The sequence below is a fragment of the Ovis aries genome, chromosome 1 (genome assembly GCF_016772045.2).
Source record: "Ovis aries strain OAR_USU_Benz2616 breed Rambouillet chromosome 1, ARS-UI_Ramb_v3.0, whole genome shotgun sequence".
In the NCBI taxonomy this organism is placed as follows: domain Eukaryota; kingdom Metazoa; phylum Chordata; class Mammalia; order Artiodactyla; family Bovidae; genus Ovis; species Ovis aries.
Window position 1 is genome coordinate 43421569 of NC_056054.1, and position 24554 is coordinate 43446122.

The window sequence follows — 24554 nt, forward strand, 5'->3', positions numbered from 1 at the left end:
TTACCTCTGACTTCACCTTACTTTCCCTTCCCCACAAGTTTCCTCCCTTCTTTCTCTGTCTGGATCTTATTACGTGTGTATTTAGACGTCACCTCAAAAATCTTTGAAAGAAGACAGGCATATATATTAGATCTACAGCAATCAAAATAATGTGTGACAAGTCGGATGGTGAATGGAGGACAATTTTACAAATGCTGCCTGTTCTGACAGCTGGGATGGGGAAGTTCCAAGGGAGCAGGGTGAGAAGGTGGTGGCCTTGGACCTGGAATAGCTCTGGGCCAAACTGTCAGGTCAGCAAATGTCTCAGACAATCCCTGACTCTCCCGCCCTCCTGCAAACCTCTCCCCATCCCCACTTCATCCTTCCTTGGGCAACTGGGTACCCTCTTGCCCATTCCTACATATCCCACACCTACTCTTTCATTAATACTGCTGGTTGCCCTCCCTTCCCCAACTTCTCCCACCAATCAAAGCAGCTGACACTTCTCTAGCACCCTGTACTTGACAATGACATGTTGTCAATGGCTGACAGCAGCTTTAACACCTATTGCTCTCAGGAATGAAGAGGAAGAAATCAAAGGACTAAATCACTAATAGTGGAACAGGTTGCAATGATGATACAGACGCAACTGAGTGAGATGATTTTCTTGTAAATTCCAAATAATTCTCTATGTAAAGCAGTTAGCAAAGTTCCTAGCACACAGTCTGCATTCAATAAATAGTAGACGCTAATTGTGACTATTGCTACTGTAATGATTAATCTTTCTACCACTGGATATTCATTGTCTATTCCTCAATCACTACCATGATTACCCCCAGGAGGGAACTGCCCCTTTCAAAACCACTGGCGAGTCACAGTTTCATAGTCAGTTAATGTAATGATACTTTATGATTGATAAAGCACTTGCACATACATCATTCTTTTTTATCTTCTGGATAATCCTCAAGTGAAATATTATTTCAACTGGTTGCTGTTGGAGAAATGGTAGACAGGCTAGTTTGGCGAGGAAAAAAAGGAATGGTGGGAGAGGACAGGGCCAGATAATGGAAGCAGGGAAACTAGAGAGAAACCTAGACTGGTGTGGCGGATGACATGGAGGCAGTGACAGCTTCTGAACAAAAGAGTAACATCCTGAAAACTGAACTGGAGGATGACTGGTGTGGCGGTTCTATATTGTGATGCAAGGATAGGAGTGGAAACCTGGTATCAGCAAGACCACCCAGGATCCTGCTGAACTGACCTAGATGCCAGATGGCAAATCACAAAGCCAGGGCGAGGGGATGGGCTATGAGACGGGAGCATGTCCTGAGCGCTCTTACCCTCCAGGTGATTTTCATTCCATCACAGATGTTTCCATAAATACTGTAGGGTGGACTATAAAAATGGCCACAAATCTTCCCCTCTCTGCCCTCCCTGCAATGTAATTCTGCAGCTATTCTCACCAAGAGGTAGAATCTAGTCCTGCACCTTTTGAATCTAGGGTCGCCCCAGACCTTGTTTTAGCCAACAGAATGTGGTAGGGGCAGTGTGACGGCAGTTCTGAGCCTTGGCCTCGACACTTCTGTTGTCTCTCTTGGTACTCTGCCCAAACGCCAGGCGCACAAACTCAGGGGAGCCTGCAGAACACTGAGACACATGTCCTCACTCCAGCCGATAGCCAGGTGACCCCCAGCCTAGCTGACCCGGACCTGCAGTTAACCGAAGACACACGAATGGTCCCAGCTGAAGTCAAAAGAACCACACACCTAGGCCCACCTCAAACTGCCAACACATTAATGGTACAAAAAAAAAAAAAAAAGATGGCTATTTTGAGTCAGTAAATTTTGGCTTATATTTCTGGCAGTAAATTTGAAGGGAGGTTTGTTATGCAGCAAAAGCTAACTGAAATACACCGCAAATAACAGTAACACCACATAGCAGGGAGAGGTGCCACATGAAGCCTCAGAAGCTTTTTTTCACTTAAGTACTTTACTTCCCTAGGTCTAAAGGAAGTTTTCTACTACTAAAGAACTGTTATCTCCTGACAATCACACTTAGGTTTAAGGAGAGATGCAAGGAAAATATACAGCAATAAGAAAGCTAATAAGTTACAGCTATGAGCCAATTTTACATTTTAACACACTGCAAGGGACTGTCTGAATTCCTTGGCTGAAGTAAGACTTTGTTGTTTTGGATACTGTTTGAAACAAGCAGACCATCAACAGCGGCCTGGAAATAGTTTCATTACAAAAAAAGTTTTTATTTTAATAGTATTTGGCATGTAATCATAGATCTTTTCCCTGACCATGTTCTTAGCAAAAGAACATGGATTGATTTTTTTTTTTTTTTTTTTAGGGCCCGGAAACATTGTGAATCATTTCGGGGCGGGGCGGGGGGGGGGAACCATGAATAAATAGACATCTAATCACAGTACCAGTAAGGATACATTTAACTTAGAAGTGTGAATATCATTTCAAAAATAATGTCAAATGGTCACTTTGTTTTAAAAATGAAAGCGCACTTACCAGTAAGACTCTGTGTGGCCCACCGTCACCAGGTTTTAGGTGATGGAATGAATCTGAAATAGAATGAAACAAGCATCCGGTAAGAAAATCACATTTGGAAAGGGTGTGCCTTCGATCCCAGCGACTGCCATCCTGGTATTTATTCTTTTAAAGATTAACAAAGCTTTTTCTGGCTCCTGATGGAATAGGGAGAGTTTTTCGCCTACATATTTCAACTTCCTCAACAGAGCGCATTCCCTCATCTCCTTCAGGGAGTTTGGAAAGTCTGAAGCCAGTATAACTATAAATGGTAGTGTTTTCATCCAAACCCCTCCAAGTCGGCAGAAGCCTCCCCGGTTGCTGCTCTTGCCTTGGCCCTTCCACTGCCTTCTGCAAGGACCATGCCCTGACTTCCTTTAGGGAACCAAAGGAAAAGAAGATGGTCCAGCATAACCTGAAGGCCAATGGGAGGAGTACACAATGCTTTCCAACAGAGGTCACCTGTTCTCAGATAATCACAACCTTTCCTTTTACTGATAATGGTGAGTCCAAAGCCCTGCTGTTCAACAGTACTATAACACAAGCCACACTGATAACTCTAAATTTTCTAGTGTGTGTGCTATGTCACTTGAGTCATTGTGACTCCATGGACTGTAACCCACCAGGCCCCTCTGTTCATGGAATTCTCTAGGCAAGAGTACTGGAGTGGGTTGCCATTTCCTCCTCCAGGGGATCTTCCCAACCCAGGGATCAAACCCGCATCTCTTACATCTCCTGCACTGGCAGCAGGTTCTTACCACTAGCGTCACCTAGGAAGCCCAAATTCTTTCTAGTAGGCCACATTAAAAAAAGCAAAAATAAGGACAATTTTAATATTTATTTAATTGAATTTATTTAGAATATTACCATTTCAACATATATAAAATGTTGAATAATAGAATATAAATAATATAAAAAACGATTGAGATGGTTTGCATTTGTTGTGTGTGTCATCCTAAATCTTCAAGCCCCAGAGCATTTCAACTCAGGTTGGCAGCAGTCCAAGCAGTCAACAGTCACAGCAGCTAGTGGCTTCCACAGCAGACAGCACAGGTCTAGGCAATCTGTGCTTGGCCTTCAGGTAGGTACTGGCAAGGCTCCAAAGTGACTGAAACGCACAGAGAGATTTTGTTCATCTATTCTCTTGCTCTTAGGAATCCATCATTAATTACTCCATTCCAGAATGTCATTTAGCATAAATAATAACATAGTAATAGCAGATACTGGGTTGCCCAAAACATCCATTAGGGTTTTCCATGCAATGCTATGGAAAAAGCTGAACGAGTTTATTGGCCAACACAGTACAGCACTCACTGTGTGTCCTTGGCAAGCTCCAAGGACATTGTTAGTTTAATGAATCCTCACAATAACTTCATGTTGTTCAGCTGCAAAGCCATATCTGACTCTTTGCAACCCCATGGACTACAGAATGCCAGGCTTCCCTGTCCTTCACTCTCCTGGAATTGGCTCAAACTCGTCCACTGAGTCACTGATGCTATCCAATCTCTCATCCTCTGTCGCCCCCTTCTTCTCTGGCCTTCAATCTTTCCCAGCATCATGGTCTTTTGTAATGAGGAAACTGAGGCAAGGAGAGGTTAATAAGATACTGAAAAAGCTGGGATTCTAATCTACTTAGCTGGCCTCCAGAGCCCATGCCTGTAGCCACTATACTCTCAAGTTAAATTTGAACAGCTCAAAATAAGATATTAATAATTACTTTCAGTTTTAATTATAATCATCAAGTGATCCAAGGCTGCTCCCATGACGCATGGTCAGATAATAGCAGTGATGGCAGACGGAGGAGCTATGGGATGTGCTAGCAAATTAAATTTAAAATAATTTGGGATGGGAATACAAAATCCACACGCAAGCCTGGGGTCGAAAAGATTGCCTTGCATCCAGGGATCTGTTTGGCTGATCAAGATGGGAGTGCAGGGGGGAGCAATGTGGGGTATCTGGAAAATTGTATCTTTGTGATTTTTCCAAGGGAAGAGTCCGTCCATCACTTTCATATGATCCTCAAATGAGTCTGTAAGACAGATATCTCTGTGTCTGTCCTAACAGGGGTAGGAGGTAGAAAGGAACTAGGTAAACACACTGTTTCACTTGATTAATCTGTGCCCCTCTCCAGGAGACCTCATTTTGTGAGGTCTCCTGGAGAAGGGAATGGCAAACCACTTCAGTATTCTTGCCTTGAGAACCCCATGAACAGTATGAAAAGGCAAAAAGATAGGACACTGAAAGATGAACTTTCCAGGTCAGTAGGTTCCCAAAATGCTACTGGAGATCAGTGGAGAAATAACTCCAGAAAGAATGAAGAGACGGAGCCAAAGCAAAAACAACACCCAGTTGTGGATGTGACTGGTGATGGAAGCAAGGTCTGAGGCTGTAAAGAGCAATATTGCATAGGAACCTGGAATGTTATGTCCATGAATTAAGGCAAATTAGAAGTGGTCAAACAAGAGATGGCAAGAGTGAATGTCGACACTTTAGGAATCAGTGAACTAAAATGGACTGGAATGGGTGAATTTAACTCATTGTATCTACTACTGTGGGCAGGAATCCCTTAGAAGAAATGGAGTAGCCATCATGGTCAACAAAAGGGTTTGGTACTTGGATGCAGTCTCAAAAACGACAGAATGATCTCTGTTCATTTCCAAGGCAAACCATTCAGTATCACAGTAATCCAAGTCTATGCCCTGACCAGTAATGCTGAAGAAGCTGAAGTTGAACAGTTCTATGAAGACCTACGAGACCTTTTATAAGTAACACTCAAAAAAGATGTCCTTTTCATTATAGGGGACTGGAATGCAAAAGTAGGAAATCAAGAAACACCTAGAGTAACAGGCAACTTTGGCCTTGGAGTACAGAATGAAGCAGGGCAAAGGTTAATAGAGTTTTACCAAGAGAACGCACTGGTCATAGCAAACACCCCCTTCCAGCAACACAAGAGAATACTCTATAAATGGACATCACCAGATGGTCAACACTGAAATCAGACTGATTATATTCTTTGCAGCCAAAGATGCAGAAGCTCTGTACAGTCAGCTTAAACAAGACCAGGAGCTGACTGTGGCTCAGATCATGAACTCCTTATTGCTAAATTCAGACCCGAATTGAAGAAAGTAGGAAAAAACCACGAGGTCACTCAGGTATGACCTAAATCAAATCCATTACCATTATACAGTGGAAGTGAGAAATAGACTTAAGGGACTAGATCTGATAGACAGAGTGCCTGATGAACTATGGACGGATGTTCGTGACACTGTACAGGAGACAAGGATCAAGACCATCCCTAAGAAAAACAAATGCAAACAAAGCAAAATGGTTGTCTGAGGAGGCCTTACAAATAGCTGTGAAAAGAAGAGAAGCAAAAGGCAAAGCAAAAAAGGAAAGATATACCCATTTGAATGCAGAGTTCCAAAGAATAGCAAAGAGAGATAAAGCCTTCCTCAGTGATCGGTGCAAAGAAATAGAGGAAAATAATAGAATGGGAAAGACTAGAGGTCTCTTCAAGAATTTTAGAGACACCACGGAAACATTTCATACAAAGATGGGCACAATGAAGGACAGAAATGGTATGGACCTAAAAGAAGCAGAAGATATTAAGAAGAGGTGGCAAGAATACACAGAAGAACTGTACAGAAAAGATCTTCATGACCCAGATAATCACGATGGTGTGATCACTCATCTAGAGCCAGACATCGTGGAATGTGAAGTCAAATGGGCCTTAGGAAGCATCACTACGAACAAGGAAAGTGGAGGTGATGGAATTCCAGTTGAGCTTTTTCAAATCCTGAAAGATGATGCTGTGAAGGTGCTGCACTCAATATGCCAGCAAATTTGGAAAACTCAGCAGAGGCCACAGGACTGGAAAAGGTCAGTTTTGATTCCAATCCCAAAGAAAGGCAATGCCAAAGAATGCTCAAACTCCCACACAATTGCACTCACCTCACATGCTAGTAAAGTAATGCTCAAAATTCTCCAAGCCAGGTTTCAACAGTACGTGAACTGTGAACTTCCAGATGTACAAGCTGGTTTTGGAAAAGGCAGAGGAACTAAAGATCAAATTGCCAACACCCGTTGGATCACTGAAAAAGCAAGAGAGTTCCAGAAAACCATCTATTTCTGCTTTATTGACTATGCCAAAGCCTTTGACTGTGTGGATCAAAATAAACTGTGGAAAATTCTGAAAGAGATTGAAATAGCAGACCACCTGACCTGCCTCTTGAGAAATCTATATGCAGGTCAGGAAGCAACAGTTAGAACTGGACATGAAACAGACTGGTTCCAAATAGGAAAAGGAGTACGTCAAGGCTGTATATTGTCACCCTGCTTATTTAACTTGTATGCAAAGTACATTATGAGAATCGCTGGGCTGGAGGAAGCACAAGCTGGAATCAAGATTGCTAGGAGAAAAACCAATAACCTCAGATATGCAGATGACACCACTCTTATGGCAGAAACTGAAGAAGATCCAAAGAGCCTCTTGATGAAAGTGAAAGAGGAGAGTAAAAAAGTTGGCTTAAAGCTCAACATTCAGAAAACGAAGATTATGGCATCTGGTCCCATCACTTCATGGGAAATAGATGGGGAAACACTGGACACAGTGGCTGACTTTATTTTTCTGGGCTCCAAAATCACTGCAGATGGTGACTGCAGCCATGAAATTAAAAGACGCTTGCTCCTTGGAAGAAAAGCTATGACCAACCTAGACAGCATATTAAAAAGCAGAGACATTACTTTGCCAACAAAGGTCAAAGTCAAAGGTCAAAGGTCTAGTCAAGGGTATGGTTTTTCCAGTAGTCATGTATGGATGTGAGAGCTGGACTTTAAAGAAAGCTGAGCTCTGAAGAATTGATGCTTTTGAACTGTGGTGTTGGAGAAGACTCTTGAGAGTCCTTTGGACTGAGAGGAGATCCAACCAGTCCATCCTAAAGGAGATCAGTCCTGAGTGTTCATTGGAAGGACTGATGTTGAAGCTGAAACTACAATACTTTGGCCACCTGATGCAAAGAACTGACTCATTTGAAAAGATCCTGTTGTTGAGAAAGATTGAAGGTGGGAGGAGAAGGGGATGACAGAGAATGAGATGGTTGGATGGCATCACCAACTCAATGGAGATAAGTTTGGGTAGACTCCGGGAGTTGGTGATGGACAGGGAGGCCTGGTGTGCTGCAGTTCACGGGGTCGTAAAGAGTCAGACACAATTGAGCAACTGAACTGAACTGAATCTCTACCCCCTTCCCTCCTTCCAACCCCCACACAAAGAAATCATAACTAGTGAGCAAAATCAGATCTACATACACAGAGTCTTCACCACTGTACTACCAGGGAAGTCCCTCTGGTGGGCATCTTGTTCTTTACCCACACAAACCTATTTATAGGTCCCTAAATACTACCCCCTCCCATTTCTCTGCATCTTTGCCAAAGACTGTGTTCTTTCTGTCAAGAATGTCCTTCCCTGCAGTATCTGCCTGCCTTCAAGTCTCAGCTAGAAAAATCAAAACTTCTGGGGAGCCTGTGTGAACTCTGTTGGCTAGCGTAGGGACAACTTCTCTGCAGTAAAAGCAGTAAAGCATTATTCACTCAATTCAACCAATAATCATGTACCATTACTACAGATAAGAATAAAAGCTGATCTTTACGGAGCTACATGCCAGGCACTATTTCAAGTGCTTTATGTGCTCCTTTAATCATCTGAGTAACCTCATGAAATGGGTTATTTTATTAGCCCATTTAGCAGGTAAGCACGCTGAGGCACAGAAGTCAAGTCAGTAGCCTAAGGTCACAGAGTTTACAAATGGCAGAGACAGACTGTGAACCCAGACAGCTTGGTTCCAGAGCCTATATTCTTTTTTTTGAAGTATATTTGATTTACAGTGTTGTTAGTTTCAGGTGTACAGCAAAATGATTCAGGTGTATATTCAAAATGATTCTTTATATTTACACATTTTAAAATACTTTTCCGTTATAGGTTATTACAAGGTACTGAATATAGCTCTCTGTGCTGTACAGTAGGTTCTTATTTATCTATTTTATATATCATGGTACGTATCTGTTAATTCCAATGTCAATTTTTCCCTCCCCACCATTTTCCCTTTGGTAACCATAAGTTTGTTTTCTGATCCAGAGCCTGCTCTCTTAAGGCTGCACCATGCTTGCTTTTCACTATGTTCCCCTGCCTTCTCCTCTCATTGCTCCTGTACTTGTCTCTGTTAATCCAAGTGGCTCCTGTGTTTCAGTTTTTCATTTACTGGCCTCTTTGCTACCTTGTTTGCAGAATCTCTGGAGGATGAGAATGTGTCCAACTCATCCTTATCTTTCTAGGACCTTGCAAGGTGTTTGGTATACAGCAGATGCTCCACGAAGGCACACACGTGAAAACACTGGCACAGCACTGGAAGGACAGGGGATAAGGGCTACAAACTTGGGCATAAGAAAAGCACACAGGGAGAAAAGTCTCCAAATACACACTCGAATAAAGCAAGCTTTAACTTCATCTTTTAAATTTAGCCCGTGCTAAGAGCATAGTCATTTCCTAGGCCTGTTTAATACCAGAGGGAACAGAGGCAACTCAGATCTTGGCTGACTTGACTATACTCCCAAGCTCATCAGTTTCATTTTACTTTTGCACATGGATTTAAGTAATAATACGCCCTTTAAAAAGCCTTGGCTGGCCATCATAAAGAAATGCCAGAAAATGCATTTTCCTTTAAAAAAGACAATATTCAAGCAAAACAGGATACAAAACCCTATTTATTAAAGGTTTCCTTGGTTTCATATAATTGCCTATAAGTATATTCCAATTTTTTTTTTTTTTAAACAGCAGCCTCATGTTGAAAAACCTCCTTTTGCTGTTCAGACACAGCTGTGCCATTTTCTACCCTAGAATTTCATAATATGTTTCTTTCCATCAATATCTAAACTTTCCTTGGATGGATATAAAAGTCCCTGTGGAAGGACACTTTCCTCTTTCAATAACAACAGGAAAGACAAAAACTTCAAGATCTGGGATGTATATAGACTTCTAGAGAACAAAAGGACTTCTGGCTCACATCAGAGATTACATCAGGACTTTGGCCCAGCCTATCCACTCAGAGATATATATTAATACAATTAGCCATAATACCCACCCTTCCTATTTGCATCCAGAATGTAAAAGAAACCATCAACTTCCCATGAATATGGATGTCAGCATCCTCTTAGATATTAACAACCAAATTATAAATCTTCATTTTTGATTCTTGCTATCTCATCTCCTTCCACGATAAACAGTAATTTAATTATTCCTGAGTGCAAATTAAGGGCCAGGCACAGTTGTCGGTGCTAGAGATACAGCTGTGAATAGGGGTCCTTATATTGCAATCAGTCAGTCAGAGTTCAGTCGCTCAGTTGTGTCTGACTCTTTGCGGCCCCATGGACTGCCGCACACCAGGCCTCCCTGTCCATCACCAACTCCCGGAGTTTACACAAACTCATGTCCATTGAGTTGGTGATGCCATCCAACCATCTCATCCTCTGTCGTCCCCCTCTCTTCCCACCCTTAATCTTTCCCAGCATCAGGGTCTTTTCAAATGAGTCAGCTCTTTGCATCAGGTGGCCAAAGTACTGGAGTTTCAGCTTCAACATCAGTCCTTCCAATGAACATTCAGGACTGATTTCCTATATTGCAATAGGAGACAGAAAATAAGTGTACAAACCAGAAAATAAGAGAAGTTCCAACAGTGATGAAAGTGAAAGTGAAAGTGAAGTTGCTCAGTCCTGTCCGACTCTTTGCGACCCCATGGACTGTAGCCTATCAGGCTCCTCCGTCCATGGGATTTTCCAGGCAAGAGTGCTGGAGTGGATTGCCATTTCCTCCTCCAGGGTCCAACAGTGATAAATTCTACAAACTCTTTCATACAAGCACGGAGTGATGCAACCCAATGAAAAGCTTAACAATGTCTCTTTGGAAGCTGTATGGAGGAGTCTAGAAAAGGCAACACTGAACAAACAGATCAGTGGTAACCAATTCTGAGGTCACTGAATTGTGCAGAAGAGATACGACGTTACCTTGGCCTAGGGTGGTAGCAGCAGAGATGGGAGAACCAGATGGATTCAGTACAGGCTCTGGAAGTAAAATAGCTAGGACCTGCTGATAAAGTGGGTGTAGGAGATGAGGGAGAGGAAGGGGCTAAGATGATACACAGGTTTTGGTTTAAGCAACTAGGTCGATGATGGCTTTATTAGGGGGGAAACAGGTTGAGGGAGGAAGGAAAATCAAGAATTCTGATTTGACCTTGTTCACTTGAAGACATCTAAGTGAAGATGGCAAGAAAGTACTGAAAAGTCTAGTACTGTGTCGTCCAATACTAAAGCTATTAGTACATGTGGGGATTTAAATTTAAATAAACACAGTTAAAGACTCATTTCCCCAGTTGCATGAGCCACAGTCAAGTGATCAGGCAGACACAGAAGCACCTACCGTCCTGAACAGCACAGGTGTAGAATGTTTCAATCACCATACAAAGTTCTATTGGGCAGGACTTGTCTAGAATGAACATGATAACTTGCTAGACTCCTTTCATTATTATAAAGCTTATTGCAATTACAAAATATAAAATCGTAATTCTCAGAGACCTTTAGCTTTGAATGGCAACTGGATTCTGATCTGTCTGAAAGTATTTGTGTCTAATCCTCAAGAAAAATAAGACAACAGAGGCACAGTGGGAGAATGAACACTAGATTTATAGACCTGGCTTCCAGTTGTCTTCACTGCCAATGATTTCCCGCAAAATCACTAAATGTCTCTGTGCCTCAATTTCTCCCACAAAATGATCTGGGATGGACTATATTGAGAAGTACGCTGGAGAATGTTTCCACCTCTGCAGACATCCCCACTGTTCTCTGGTCATATCTACTGTTTCCACTTGCAAATACTGACATGATGCTATCTCAGATAGCAAAACAGATATAAAAGGGCCTTTGAAGCACATAAAAGACTCTGTTGCTGCTAAGTCGCTTCAGTCGTGTCCGACTGTGCGACCCCATAGGCGGCAGGCCACTAGGCTCCCCCATTCCTGGGATTCTCCAGGCAAGAACACTGGAGTGGGTTGCCATTTCCCTCTCCAATGCATGAAAGTGAAAAGTGAGAGTGAAGTCGCTCAGTTGTGTCCGACTCTTCACGACCCCATGGACTGCAGCCTACCAGGCTCCTCCGTCTGTGGGATTTTTCAGGCAAGAGTACTGGAGTGGGGTGCCATCGCCTTCTCTGATAAAAGACCCTACCGTAGCATAAAAGGTATATGTTCCATAAAGGCAAGACAGAGCCAAAAGAAATATACCCCATGCCTTGAGTCTGCCACAGAAATTTAGGTGTTTTGGGATGTTGGCAGGGTTCAGTTCAGTCGCTCAGTCGTGTCCAACTCTTTGCGACCCCATGGACTACAGCACGCCAGGCCTCCCTGTCCATCACCAACTCCTGAAGTTCACTCAAACTCATGTCCATTGAGTCGGTGATGTCATCCAGTCATCTCATCCTCTGTCGTCCCCTTCTCCTGCCCCCAGTACCCCCAGCATCAGAGTCTTTTCCAATGAGTCAACTCTTCCCATGAGGTGGCCAAAGTACTGGAGCTTCAGCTTTAGCATCATTCCTTCCAAGGAAATCCCAGCGCTAATCTCCTTCAGAATGGACTGGTTGGATCTCCTTGCAGTCCAAGGGACTCGCAAGAGTCTTCTCCAACACCACAGTTCAAAAGCATTAATTCTTCGGCATTCAGCTTTCTTCACAGTCCAACTCTCACATCCATACACGACCACTGGAAAAACCAAACCCTTGACTAGACGGACCTTTGCTGGCAAAGTAATGTCTCTGCTTTTGAATATGCTATCTAGGTTGGTCATAACTTTCCTTCCAAGGAGTGAGCATCTCTTAATTTCATGGCTGCAGTCACCATCTGCAGTGATTCTGGAGCCCAGAAAATAAAGTCTGACACTGTTTCCCCATCTATTTCCCTTGAAGTGATGGGACCAGATGCCTTGATCTTCGTTTTCTGAATGTTGAGCTTTAAGCCAACTTTTTCACTCTCCTCTTTCACTTTCATCAAGAGGATTTTTAGTGCCTCTCCACTTTCTGCCATAAGGGTGATGTCACCTGCATATCTGAGGTTATTGATTTTCTCCCGGCAATCTGGATTCCAGCTTGTGCTTCTTCCAGTCCAGCGTTTCTCATGATGTACTCTGCACGTAAGTTAAATAAGCAGGGTGACAATATACAGCCTTGATGTACTCCTTTTCCTATTTGGAACCAGTCTGTTGTTCCATGTCCAGTTCTAACTGTTGCTTCCTGACCTGCATACAGGTTTCTCAAGAGGCAGGTCAGGTGGTCTCGTATTCCGATCTCTTTCAGAATTTCCACAGTTTATTGTGATCACAGTCAAAAAATAAAGTAATGCAATGGGTGTTAGGGGGTTATGAACCAAGTGTTGATCCCCAAAGGTAAAAGACAGTAGACAGTCATCAAATGGTGACACTTTCCCTTCCTATGCAACGTTTCTGTCCCAGGGAAGGGCACACCTGGAGTGGGTTAGCTGGCCTACTTTAGCCAAATGGTGCCCCTGAATTTTCCCCACCTCAGGATTATCTCCTGGCCAGAAGAACTGGTTTGGGCTGTTCACTGGGAGAAACTTTTGTATCTCATCATTGCTCTGAATCTGCAGAGTTTCTAGTGACTTAAAAAATTTTTCTGAGGACCTGGTGGTTTATATCCTCAACTAATTGGCGGATAGGTTTGGAGAAAGTGTTCTCATAATGCCAGTGAGAAACTGTAAATATATATATATATATATATATATATATATATATATATATATATATATATATGTTACCAAACTTTAAGAGAATATATTAAAACAATTAATTATGAAATGTTACATTGCACATAATTTTTTTTCTCCTTTTCTACTGAGAGGGCAATGACAATTTTTTGTTAGTTTGTTTCTCCCAATGGCAGTTTTTTAAAAGGATACCATTCTTTGGAACTACCCAGATTTCTACCATCCTAGAGCTACAATTTACTTTTGCCTGTTACCCTTGACAGACATATGTGCTATATGACTATGGCCACAGTTTGTAGACTGTTGCAGCAAGCCTTTCATGTTTGACAGATCTAGGTTTGAGTACAGGCTCTTTAGCTATTGTGAGTCCTGAGACAAAACACCCCTAAGCCTCAATTGTCTAATATGTAAAGTACGACTAATATGCCTTTTGCATATTGCTGCTCTGAGGGGAGAAAAAAAGGGAGGACACAGAGAGCCATCAGGAAAAAAAACCCATGTATGACGGCTGTTATTTTCTTTTTTCATTTAACTTTCAATTTCAAATCTTTTTTGTGTTTCTATCCATATTCATAATGACTGTTGTAGGGACCTAAATCTCTCCCCTAATGCTGCATATTTAAATTATTGCCAGTTTTTATTACTATAAATAAGATTACATTGGAAACCTTCATGCTTCTGCTTTTTTCATCCCTTTAACTTGTTTCCCTAGCTTCCCTTAATTCCTAACAGTACAATTGATAGGTTTTGCTTTTAAAGGGGCTTTTTAATTAATATATGATAATATCATCAACAAAATAACTGAGAATTTCTGAGACTGACATTTCATATATATTTTATAGATAAAACGGTATTCCTGATGCTGCTTTAATCTGTATTTCTAAGATAATTGGGCTTCCCTGGTAGCTCAGCTGGTAAAGAATCCACCTGCAATGCAGGAGACCCTAGTTCAATTCCACAGTTGGGAAGATCTGCTAGAGAAGAAACAGGCTACCCACTCCAGTATTCTTGGGCTTCCCTGGTGGCTCATACAGTAAAGAATCCGTCTGCAAAGTGGGAGACCTGGGTTTGATCCCTGGGTTGGGAAGATTCCCTGGAGAAGGGAATGGTTGCCCACTCCAGTATTCTGGCCTGGAGAATTCCGTGGACTGTATAGTCCACGGGGTTGCAAAGACTCAGACATGAATGAGTGACTTTCACATACATACATAAGATAATTAGTGAGGATGGGCATTTTTTCCTGTTTATTAATGATTTGTAACCTTGAGAAACAGCAAGTCTATATACTTTTTGCTTATTCATGTAGTGAGATCTTGATATTTTTCTTTTAAATTTGAGTTTTTTATAGTGCATGATAATCAAAAATTACTATATGTATTTGCTACAAATATATTTCTGATATTTTTCAATGTAAAGATAACCATTTTTTATTTATACAGCATTTAATAACTAATAAGCAACAGCCATATTTTGTATAAACCTCATCAGCTATGACATTGCTTTGTGGCAAAATGTTTGACTTTTGACAGCTTTTCAACATCTATTGACACTCTGATTTTCCCAGAAACCCTGTGAGTGATCTGGGGAGGATGATAATTCCCACTACAGAGCAGAGAAAGTGAGACCCAGACAGGCCAGGTGACTATATTATAGAGGGTCCCCAAATTCTGAAGCTGGCTAAGACTAGCCTCAGTCCTTTGCTCTGTGAACCCAAGGGCTCCTCATGAAAGGAAGCTCACCATGTAAAATGAAGAGATGTATTTTGTGCAAAATGGATTCTTATCCCAAGCACCAATTCCACACTGTCTTTGATTTAAAATTCTTTATACAGAGGATGAGAAAGTTGGATGGCATCATTGACTAAATGGACATGAGCTTGAGCAAACTCAGGGAGACAGTGGAGGACAAGGAAGCCTGGCATGCTACAGTTCACGGGGTTGCAAAAAGTCAGGCACCACTTAGCAACTGAACAACGAACAACAACCACACGGCATCAGAGCACTATGCCTGCTGCACTGGAGGCACTCAAGAAATCTTAGTATGATTTTAGCAAATCCTCTCAAACAATGGCTTACATTATGGACCATCCTTACAGAGTTTTTATGTAGTTATGATAAATTAAATAACTTACACCTAAAGTTAGTGTTGCTTTATTATTATTTTTTAACCAAGCTCGAGTATAACTTCTTTCCCCAAGTATTGCTTCCTTCTTTGGCTGCATGAAACCATTCTCCTTGAATTTCAACAACTGCTACCACTTTCTTCTACCTGTCACGTGCTTCAGAACATGTTTAAGCTCTGCTATGGGAGAATCCATCTGCCAATGCAGGAGATGTGGGTTTGATATTTGGGTCAGGAGGATTCCCTGCAGAATGAAATGGCAACCCACTCCAGTATTCTTGTCTGGAAAATCGCATGGACACAGGAGCCTGGCTATACTCCACGGGGTTGCAAAAGAGTCAGACAAGACTTAGTGAATCAACAACCAAAGGCTCCATATAATATTTGTGTGTATCTCCCAAAGAGCGTAGCACCCTGCTCAGCACATAGATGGCACTCAAGTCAGTGTTTTATGGGGAGATGGGGGGAAGAATTTTATGAGCTAATAGACAATGGAAAAAGCAATTACAGTTTAGTTAAGGATCGGGGCATTGAAATATAGTTTGCATGAATTGTGTGCTTTTTGCTACGCCACTCTTTATTTTGGCAAGCACACTATCATGGAACAGTTCTAATGCAGTCTTAAGCCAGAAGTCTACATTAGCTAAACAATACTGAACTACATTAAACAGAACATCCAAAAGCGTTTCCAGCCTTGGACAAATCTGTATAATTCTGTAGATGTATCTGTTATGTTTTTACTTGAGGATTCTGATATAACTCATTCCTCAAAAATTTACTGTGAACACACACACACAAATACACATAAAAGTTCTGGTTCAGCATTTGGAAAAAAAAAAACCTCAAGATAAAAATATGGAACATCTGCTTCCTAATATCAGGAAAATTCACAGGAAACGATTAATGTCCACAAGGGAGAAAGAAAAATAATCTGGATCACATTATGAAATGAAACATCCAAAATTCACAATTTAATATAATATAGCCTGCAAGTCATCAGATCTTCAGAACTGAGGGGAAGATTTCACATTTTATTAAAACTTGCAAGAGGAGAAATATTTTTATGACATGTACATACAAATAAACATAAAATGGAATGTCCTCACCCTACATAATATTCTTGGGTCCTCTGTCTCCCCTACTGATATTTACATAATGTTTAGCAGTTGGGTTGTTTACCTCACATGTATTTTTGTCATGTGCTCAGTGTCTTATAGGGCAAATGAAGACCTAACTAAACTAGATGGTGGTCCATGAATGAAAAGGATGTAACTATTTTGAGAAAGATCTAGAGTTGCTTATGTCTCCCAAGGAGGACTGAAAGGACAGTCAGGGTCACTGCAAGGCCAAAGCCACTGTATATAAAAGTGGTCTGCTCCTTGGCAGTTCTTCCACTATCCTGCTCCTTATAAGCCTCACTATACCGACTATGAGCCTGGCAATATGGAAGGCTCTGTGGGTAAAACAAAGAACAAAATACATTCCTTCTCCACAAGGAGTCTACCCTGAGTCACAGGGATGACTGATCAGACAATTACAACTCCAGAGGCATGTAATGTACCATGTTAAGTCCAAGGAGCTCCAAGAACACAGAGGAAGGCTGCCTATACCAGTCTGAGATGATTATGGAAGGCATCCAGGGAGCAGTGGCATCAAAGTGAAAATGTAAAGGATGACCAAGGTTAGCCAGAAGATGCAAGGAGGGAGGCATGAGCAAGGCAGATGAAACAGTCTGTACAAACGCTGGAGGGGAAGCAAGTACCTTTGTTTGCTCTGGCTGCAATTTTGAGAGTAAGGATTTCAGTGAACACTGGGGTATATGTATCTTTTAGAACTGGATTAAAATATACACACTATATATAAAATAGATAACCAACAAGGACCTACTGTATAGCACAAGGAACTATACTCAATAGCATGTAATAACCTATGTAAAAAAAAGAATGTCTATATTTGTATATCTATATGTGTAACTGAATCACTTTGCTGTACACCTGAACTAACACTGTAAATAAACTATATTTCAATAATTTTTTTAAAAATCTGAAAAAAATATTTGAGCATTTTTCCAACCAACTATGTCAAGTGATATGGCAAATTACAATAATGAAAGACTTCATATATTAAAAAAAAAAAAAGCAAAGAGTTTCAAATCAGTGAGAGGCATTATTACGTAAGAGGCCGTAGCAGGTAAAACCCAAAGAGGATAACCACAGTGAGAAGCATAAGGCCAATAGAAAGAACTCAGGCTCTCCAGCACCCTCACACCAGAAAGAGCTGGCACTCATTCATCCAGAGGGAACAGTCAAGGCCCCCTTAGGTGACAGGCCTCTGGAGGAGGGCAAGGAGACAGACTGCCCTATCAGAGATGATGCTGGTCCCCAATTCCAAGGAAAAACACACAACCAGCTTCCCAACCTCACGATAGGAATAATGAGCAGGCCTTATCACTATCCCATGGGGAAGACAGAATCATCTCATTCTATAGAAAAGTTGCTGGTTTTAGATGACAGTATTCATTGGTATTCCTTTCTATTAACTGATTCCACATCTGAATAGAGAAACCAACTCATCTTGGTCTGGCTGGAACATTCCAATGCTAACACTAGAAAGTCTCATGTTCCAGGAACCCCTCCTCAGTGTCATGCAAACTATGATGGTGGTCACCTACTCAGAGTCTGTGAGGTACATGAAGTGGACAATAGGGTTTATGCCCTAGGCTTTTACATTAGAACTGGTGCAAAGTTAAATGTGATCTAACCTCCTGGAAGCTAATCTAGACTCTCTGAGCTACAGGACCCTCCTAGACATCTCAGGGGCTTGTCTGGGGACCCTATATCATTTGCAGTAATTCATGCTGAATTATATTTGCAAAGCACAATGATTAGCTTAGGGCCTAGTGATTACTAGCTGTTGTGCTAAAGGGAGTCACTAACTAAATGCTTACCGAACACAGTAATCAGCCAAAAGATGAGTCTGAATTTAATTTCTGTGTTTCCTGTTGTTGACTGAGAATTAACCAAATATCTTTCAAATTTAATACTGCAAATCATCCTTAAATAAATGAAACTATTTACTTACACAGGGTCATAAACGTATTTTCATTTCTTTGTTGGCTAGGGACCTAACCCATTGTAATGGCTTATCTTCTTACCAGTCAACAGACAGTTAAGAAAGCAGAGAAAACAAAGAAAAACACCAACATGGTTTCCAATAACTATAGTTCCAATAGGATATTACTTTATGGCAATATCTGAAAGGCAGAGAGCATCTAATAAATCTTGATAGAATGACTGGGGGTGAAAAATTGGGCCATGGAGAACTACAGAAAAAAAGTACCAGGGTTTGTGGATTAGATGATGGCCATACTTGAGTTTTCGCTTCAGCGCTGTTGACTCAGACAGCCACGGCCCACAGCTCTTGTCTGATAAAAGGAAACACAAGCTCTTCAAGAGCACTGCTTTCCTTGCAACGGAGTGATGAATAAAACAGCCCCTGGGGTGTGTAGTCAGCAGAAGATGCAGAAAGACTTCAACCTGATAAGAGCCAAGGGCCCACCATTCAATCCTGCTTCAAAGGCACCCCCACCCCCACCCCCCAAAAAGCTCAGCTAATGTTAGTAAGGCTCAATGCTCCTTGTAAAGATTCCTGAAACAGGAACGGATGGAGGTATGACCTTAGACTCTTTTTTTTCTGCAACAGACAATGACCTCCAACACATTTCTGATTAGTTTTCAAGGAAAAGAAAACACTATTTTCAAAATCCAATCATGCTTGAATACAGCTATTCAAGGAAGAAAACCATTCAGTAGGGTTCAATTTTATTAGCCTCAAAAAACTGTTTAAAAAAAGAGTGAAAAGTAGCAGCATTTATCACTGGTAATGTGTATTAGAATTATGTTTCCCTCTAAAAAGTTTGGGGCATATATATTAGAACTATGCTTCCCTCTAAAAAGTCTGAGGTATTATGGGTAACTGAGGTTTTGCAGATACAATGAAAATAATCATTCTCTCCATGAGACCTAGCTCTCTAATCATAGCACTCCTCTCCATGACACGCTTTTTATCAGAAACTGAGACCGAGAGATTCACTGCAGAAATATTCGGGTTATGTCCGCTGCACAGAGTCAGACAGCGCAATGAGGGCAGGATGCAGCAAAGGGCACAGCCCTAAGCCTGGGTCAGAAAAACAGGACAGAGGCTTTGTTTTCACTCTGCCAGACTTTGCTGTGGGTGAGCGTACGTCTGCAGGCCTTGGACTCAGAGGATAAGGAAATGACAAGGGGTCCTCAAGTTAGCCTGTGAGTGGCTCTCTCCAAGTCACCTGTGTTCACAGTCACATGGAGTGCCGTGCTATGAGATCTCCCACCCTGGTGTGGGCACTTGGACTCTACTGGATGGTTCAGTCTTTCATTGTAGCCACCAAAGACATGCCTGGGCACTGAGAATCTTCTAGGAATTGTTCATCTTTATCCCATATTATCAAGAGGCCAACAGCTTAAACAAGCAAGCAAATCCAACTATGTTCAATATAATCCACTCAAAGCCACAATTCAATAAGACGACAGCGCCTAAGAAAATTGGTACAAACTTCCTGTTTTTATACCTACCACTTGTACTTGCTTTCTGGGTAAAGCCATCTTTGCTGCCTCTATTCTAAGTTTGTACCCCACTCCAGACATTCTCATGGACATTTTCATGCATTTTATACACATTCTGGACACAAACCGCTGACACTACTTCAGGGAAGTATACAGGCATATACCCACTGCACCACCACCACCACTCAGAACTAAGAAAAAAAAACCTGCCACCCACCATACCACTGGGATGATTGTGAAGGCAGTCCAAGGCATTAGGCAACATTCTGACTATGGGTTAGCCATTTCCATACCCAACCTTCACCTTGAACCCTCATGTATCTCATTTCTTAGTGTACCTGCATGGACAACTTGATTATAAGGTCCTCTGACTACCATACTTTAAATTTCCATGTATTTGTTTTCCTTCCCACAAGAATGAGTTCTTTTAACATATCCTAGGCTTCCAATAAAATTTTAAAATATCTAGATGTACATATTTCTATCTATCTAAACCTAAGAAGTTCACAGTGGTCTAGGAGAAGCTCAACAGAACAGCCAGTTCAGAAATCAGCTATTTCCTATTTATCTTCTATTGGCAAAGCTAGTTTTTATTTCTCTGAATATGTCTTCCTTGATTCTGGGAACAGCTGCGGATACTGATGATGTAAGACAGTCTTTTTTAACCTTTTAAAACTTACACTCATTTTTGATAACCATAAAAACCTTCTCCTTCCTTCCCCGAAACAGATTCTGATGTGTCCTTCCTAAGCTGTTTTAGGAAACTATGATATCTACCCCTTGGCTGGATTCTCTCCTCTTCCCTAAATCTTTAAAATCTACAAGTCCATTCCCAGGCTCTTCTCTGACTTAACATCTCCTCAATGAAGCCTTATTAGGCATCTCAAACTTACAACAAAGGCCACAGCCTAATAATCTCCCCATACGGCTCATCCCCTGGGGCTGCCAGTGCTGAAAGTGGGACACCACCATTCATGCTTCCTGTTCAAGGTGGAATCCTCAGTCATCTTAGGCTCCATTCTTACCTACTCTACATCCAGTCAACTATCAGTACATCCTGTCAGCCCTACCTCCAAAACATCTCTCAAATCCAATCACATCTCAGCATCCCACCCCTCCCTTCTTCCTTGTCCAAACAGGCAGCATTTCTCACCTGGTGACATCAGCAGCCTCCAAGCTGATCTCTCGCTCCCTCCCAGCAGGGGGCACTGGCATCCTCAGATGACTTAATTCTTTGCTAAAACCCTCCAATGGCTTCCCAGCATGCTTTGCGCACCCCCTACTGCCAACCCTTTGTCTATCAGGCTCTGCAGGAACTGGACTGGGCCACTCTATCTGGTCACAGTGACCTCTCCTTTTCTCAAATATACCACACAATCTTTGCTTCGAGCCTCAACATTGATCCTTCATGCTGGTGGCCTTCTTCTTACAGACACCACAGGCTTGCACACTTGGCGGCCTCCCTGCTGGTTTCTGACAAGTGTCATCTCTCTCGTCCCTTACCCTGCTTTGCTTTTCGTTATAGTACTTAGCACTCTATTTTCTGTCCTATTGAGTTATGAGCCCTGTCCTCTACTGGAATGTAAACTCCACGAGAAAAGGACATTGTTTGTTCCCTGCTGGACCCTCAGTGCCCGAGGCGACGCCTGACACAGACTAGGCATTCCATAAAATAACGTTTTTTTTGTTACTGAATGAATGCATATTGTCAACTAACCAGAAATATTTTGTTGAACTTGATTTTCAGATGTTTGTGTTATGAAAGTAAATATTCCCCCTTTCTCCAAGTAAATCATAAGACATAATTTTTAAATGACCCCACCCCCCCACACACACATTTAAGATTCTGGTATGTCTGCCTTTCCTAAAACACCCCACCAGGGGTTGGGCTAGGGTGCCCCATCCCCTTGAGAGTCAGTGGTGTGGTCACCCAGTTCAATGCATACAAACTCATAGCTACACTCTGAGTTTCTACTAAGCATCTGACATGTTTTACAGTCTTCTGCCTCTTCCTAAAGCCTTAAAGCTTTATTATCTTCAAAAAATGCTCAGAGAATTCAACTAATAAAGAGAACTGTCTGCCTTATTTATGATAGTGGCAGTGTTGCTTTCAGCTAATTCTGAATACAGCTGGCTCAGATTTCAAAGCCAAGTGGTTGGCCACACTACTTTTGTTGTATGCTTCCAGAGAGTTTGGGCCCCAGTGGTCACAGAAAATACTGGGAAATATTAAGGAAACTCTTTGGAAGAGACAGCAGGAAGGAGGAGACACAGATCCCTCTTGCCAGGCATCCCCTATACATCTGGGTTTTCTGGTTGCTTCTTCAATATGGGTGCTTTTCAGAAGGGCAGTGTTTCCTTCATGAATGAGCTCCATTTATGATGAGGCACCAAGTGGTCAGTGTGAGCTCCGAGGGGACAGCCATTCCCAGCCCTCTGGCATTTTCCCAGTGTGGCAGTGAATGCAACCCCGTAGAGACTAGTATCTCTCTCTGAATTCCACCCTTCTCTCCTTGGCCTCTTGGCAAACCTCAGCTTCAGAGAGTCTAGTCAACTGGCATTTGTCTACTGTGTCTTCTTCCTTTTCTTAAAGTATCATCTTTCAGGAGCTTTTATATATGAGATTTTGAAATCCTTATATAAAAACAGGATATTATTCATCTCCAGTCACTTGAGAAATAGCACAGTTCAGGGATATGGTCAAATTCTAAGAGCAGAGATAACACAGACATAAAACACTGATTGGTATCAGTTCTGCCCCTTTACCTCTTCAATGAATGAAATGCAATAAATCAAATACTGCAAGTCTTGGTGAACTTCTACTGACATGCGCGTTTTTCTTTAAACCTTAAAAGTTTTGATGTCTGTGACATGAAATCCTATTTATTTAGGAATGTAAGTTGTTGGATTTCCTGTTTTCCAAAAGAGGAAAATGACAGACACTGATTGTTAAGAATTTTGTCATCCAAGTCCAAAGCTCCACAAAAATACTTTGATATACTCATATATGTCTTAAACCACAATCCGGATTCCTAGAATGTGTGTATGTATAACTTAACTCTGGACTTAATCCCGCTGTAGTTTTTGCATCCTTCTCAGGCCAGGCAAGTGGTGTCCTTTCTTCCTCTGCTCTCTGAGCATTAAACCCGAGCAGAGCCAGCATAAACTGCACACTAGTGAACAACTCTTAAATTCCTGCACTTTCTGCAAAGGTTTACTGCCAACCTTCCTTTCAGAGTATCTACCTCCTCCGCCTCCGCCCATACTGTTTTATATTTTCTTCTCTTCATTTAGCTTGGTTGGGAAGTATTTTGTTAACAGTTTTTTTGGCCAGTTTCAGCACAGGACTTCTGGCAAGTCAGGGTTGCAGCATTTCAGAGGCCTTGCACTAACTCCAGAAAATATTTTCCTACTTTAACTCTTCCTCCTCTTTGCTTCTGCCACTCAAAAAGAAGAGAAGGAAAAAAACCTTCACACACACACAATAAAGAGACATACAGTCACAAAAACATTTCTACACAGCTTAAAACCAGCAGAATCTTAACACCCTAACTGGGGTCTTGCAAATCCTGAATCTCCGAACACATATTACAAAGTTTTACAAGCTAATCATATCCATTAAAGTTGAACTTTTGCTTTTTTTTTTAACCAGTTCACTTCTGTGAAAATAGGACTCCATACAGCCCTCAACATTTCCCTGCTAACAGAACCCCAGTCTATCTTGTGCACGTGCAGATGCTATGAGCTCAGGAAAGGCGGGAGCACTGGCCTAAGGGTGGCCGTTGCTCTCAGCTCAGTAAGTCCTGAGGGGACATAGTATGAGGATGCTGGGAAAATTCTGCCTTCTCACAAAAGACTAGCAAAGTAATGCTCAAAATTCTCCAAGCCGGGCTTCAACAGTACATGAACCGAGAACTTCCAGATGTTCAACCTGGATTTAGAAAAGGCAGAGAAACCAGAAATCAAATTGCCATCTGTTGGATCATAGAAAAAGCAAGAGAATTCTAGAAAAACATCTAATTCTGCTTCATCGACTAGGCTAATGCCTTTGACTGTGTGGATCAGAACAAACTCTGTGGATCACAACAAACTGTGGAAGATTCATAAAGATATGGGAATACCAGTCACTTTAACTGCCTCCTGAGAAACCTGTATGCAGGTCAAGAAGCAACAGTTAGATGTGAGCATGGTTCCAAATTGGGAAAGGAGTACATCAAGGCTGTATATTGTCATCTAGCTTATTTAACTTATATGCAGAGTACATCCCCTTGAATGGGAAAGAGGAGAGTGAAAAAGTTGGCTTTTCAACATTCAGAAAACTAAGATCATGGCTTCTGGTCCCATCACTTCATGGGAAATAGATGGAGAAACAATGGAAATAGTGACAGAATTTATTTTTGGGGGGCTCCAAAATCACTGCAGATGGGGACTGCAGCCATGAAATTAAAAGATGCTTGCTCCTTGGAAGAAAAGCTATGACCAGCATATTAAAT

General features: G+C 41.7%; 2 protein-coding genes across 5 annotated transcripts in view; one reads left to right on the forward strand and one right to left on the reverse strand.

Annotated features, from left to right (window-relative positions):
* Positions 1–24554, reverse strand: part of GNG12 (G protein subunit gamma 12) — a 138076-nt gene that overhangs the window by 78603 nt on the left and 34919 nt on the right. For all 4 annotated transcript variants that reach the window (XM_042249597.1, XM_027971018.2, XM_060410785.1 and 1 more), the window contains exon 2: positions 2505–2557. The gene's annotated coding sequence lies outside the window, so the exon portion shown is untranslated. The remainder of the gene's footprint in view (positions 1–2504; positions 2558–24554) is intronic.
* LOC114116104 (basic salivary proline-rich protein 2-like) overlaps positions 1–24554 on the forward strand; it is a 62002-nt gene that overhangs the window by 2469 nt on the left and 34979 nt on the right. The gene's annotated exons all lie outside the window — the stretch shown is intronic.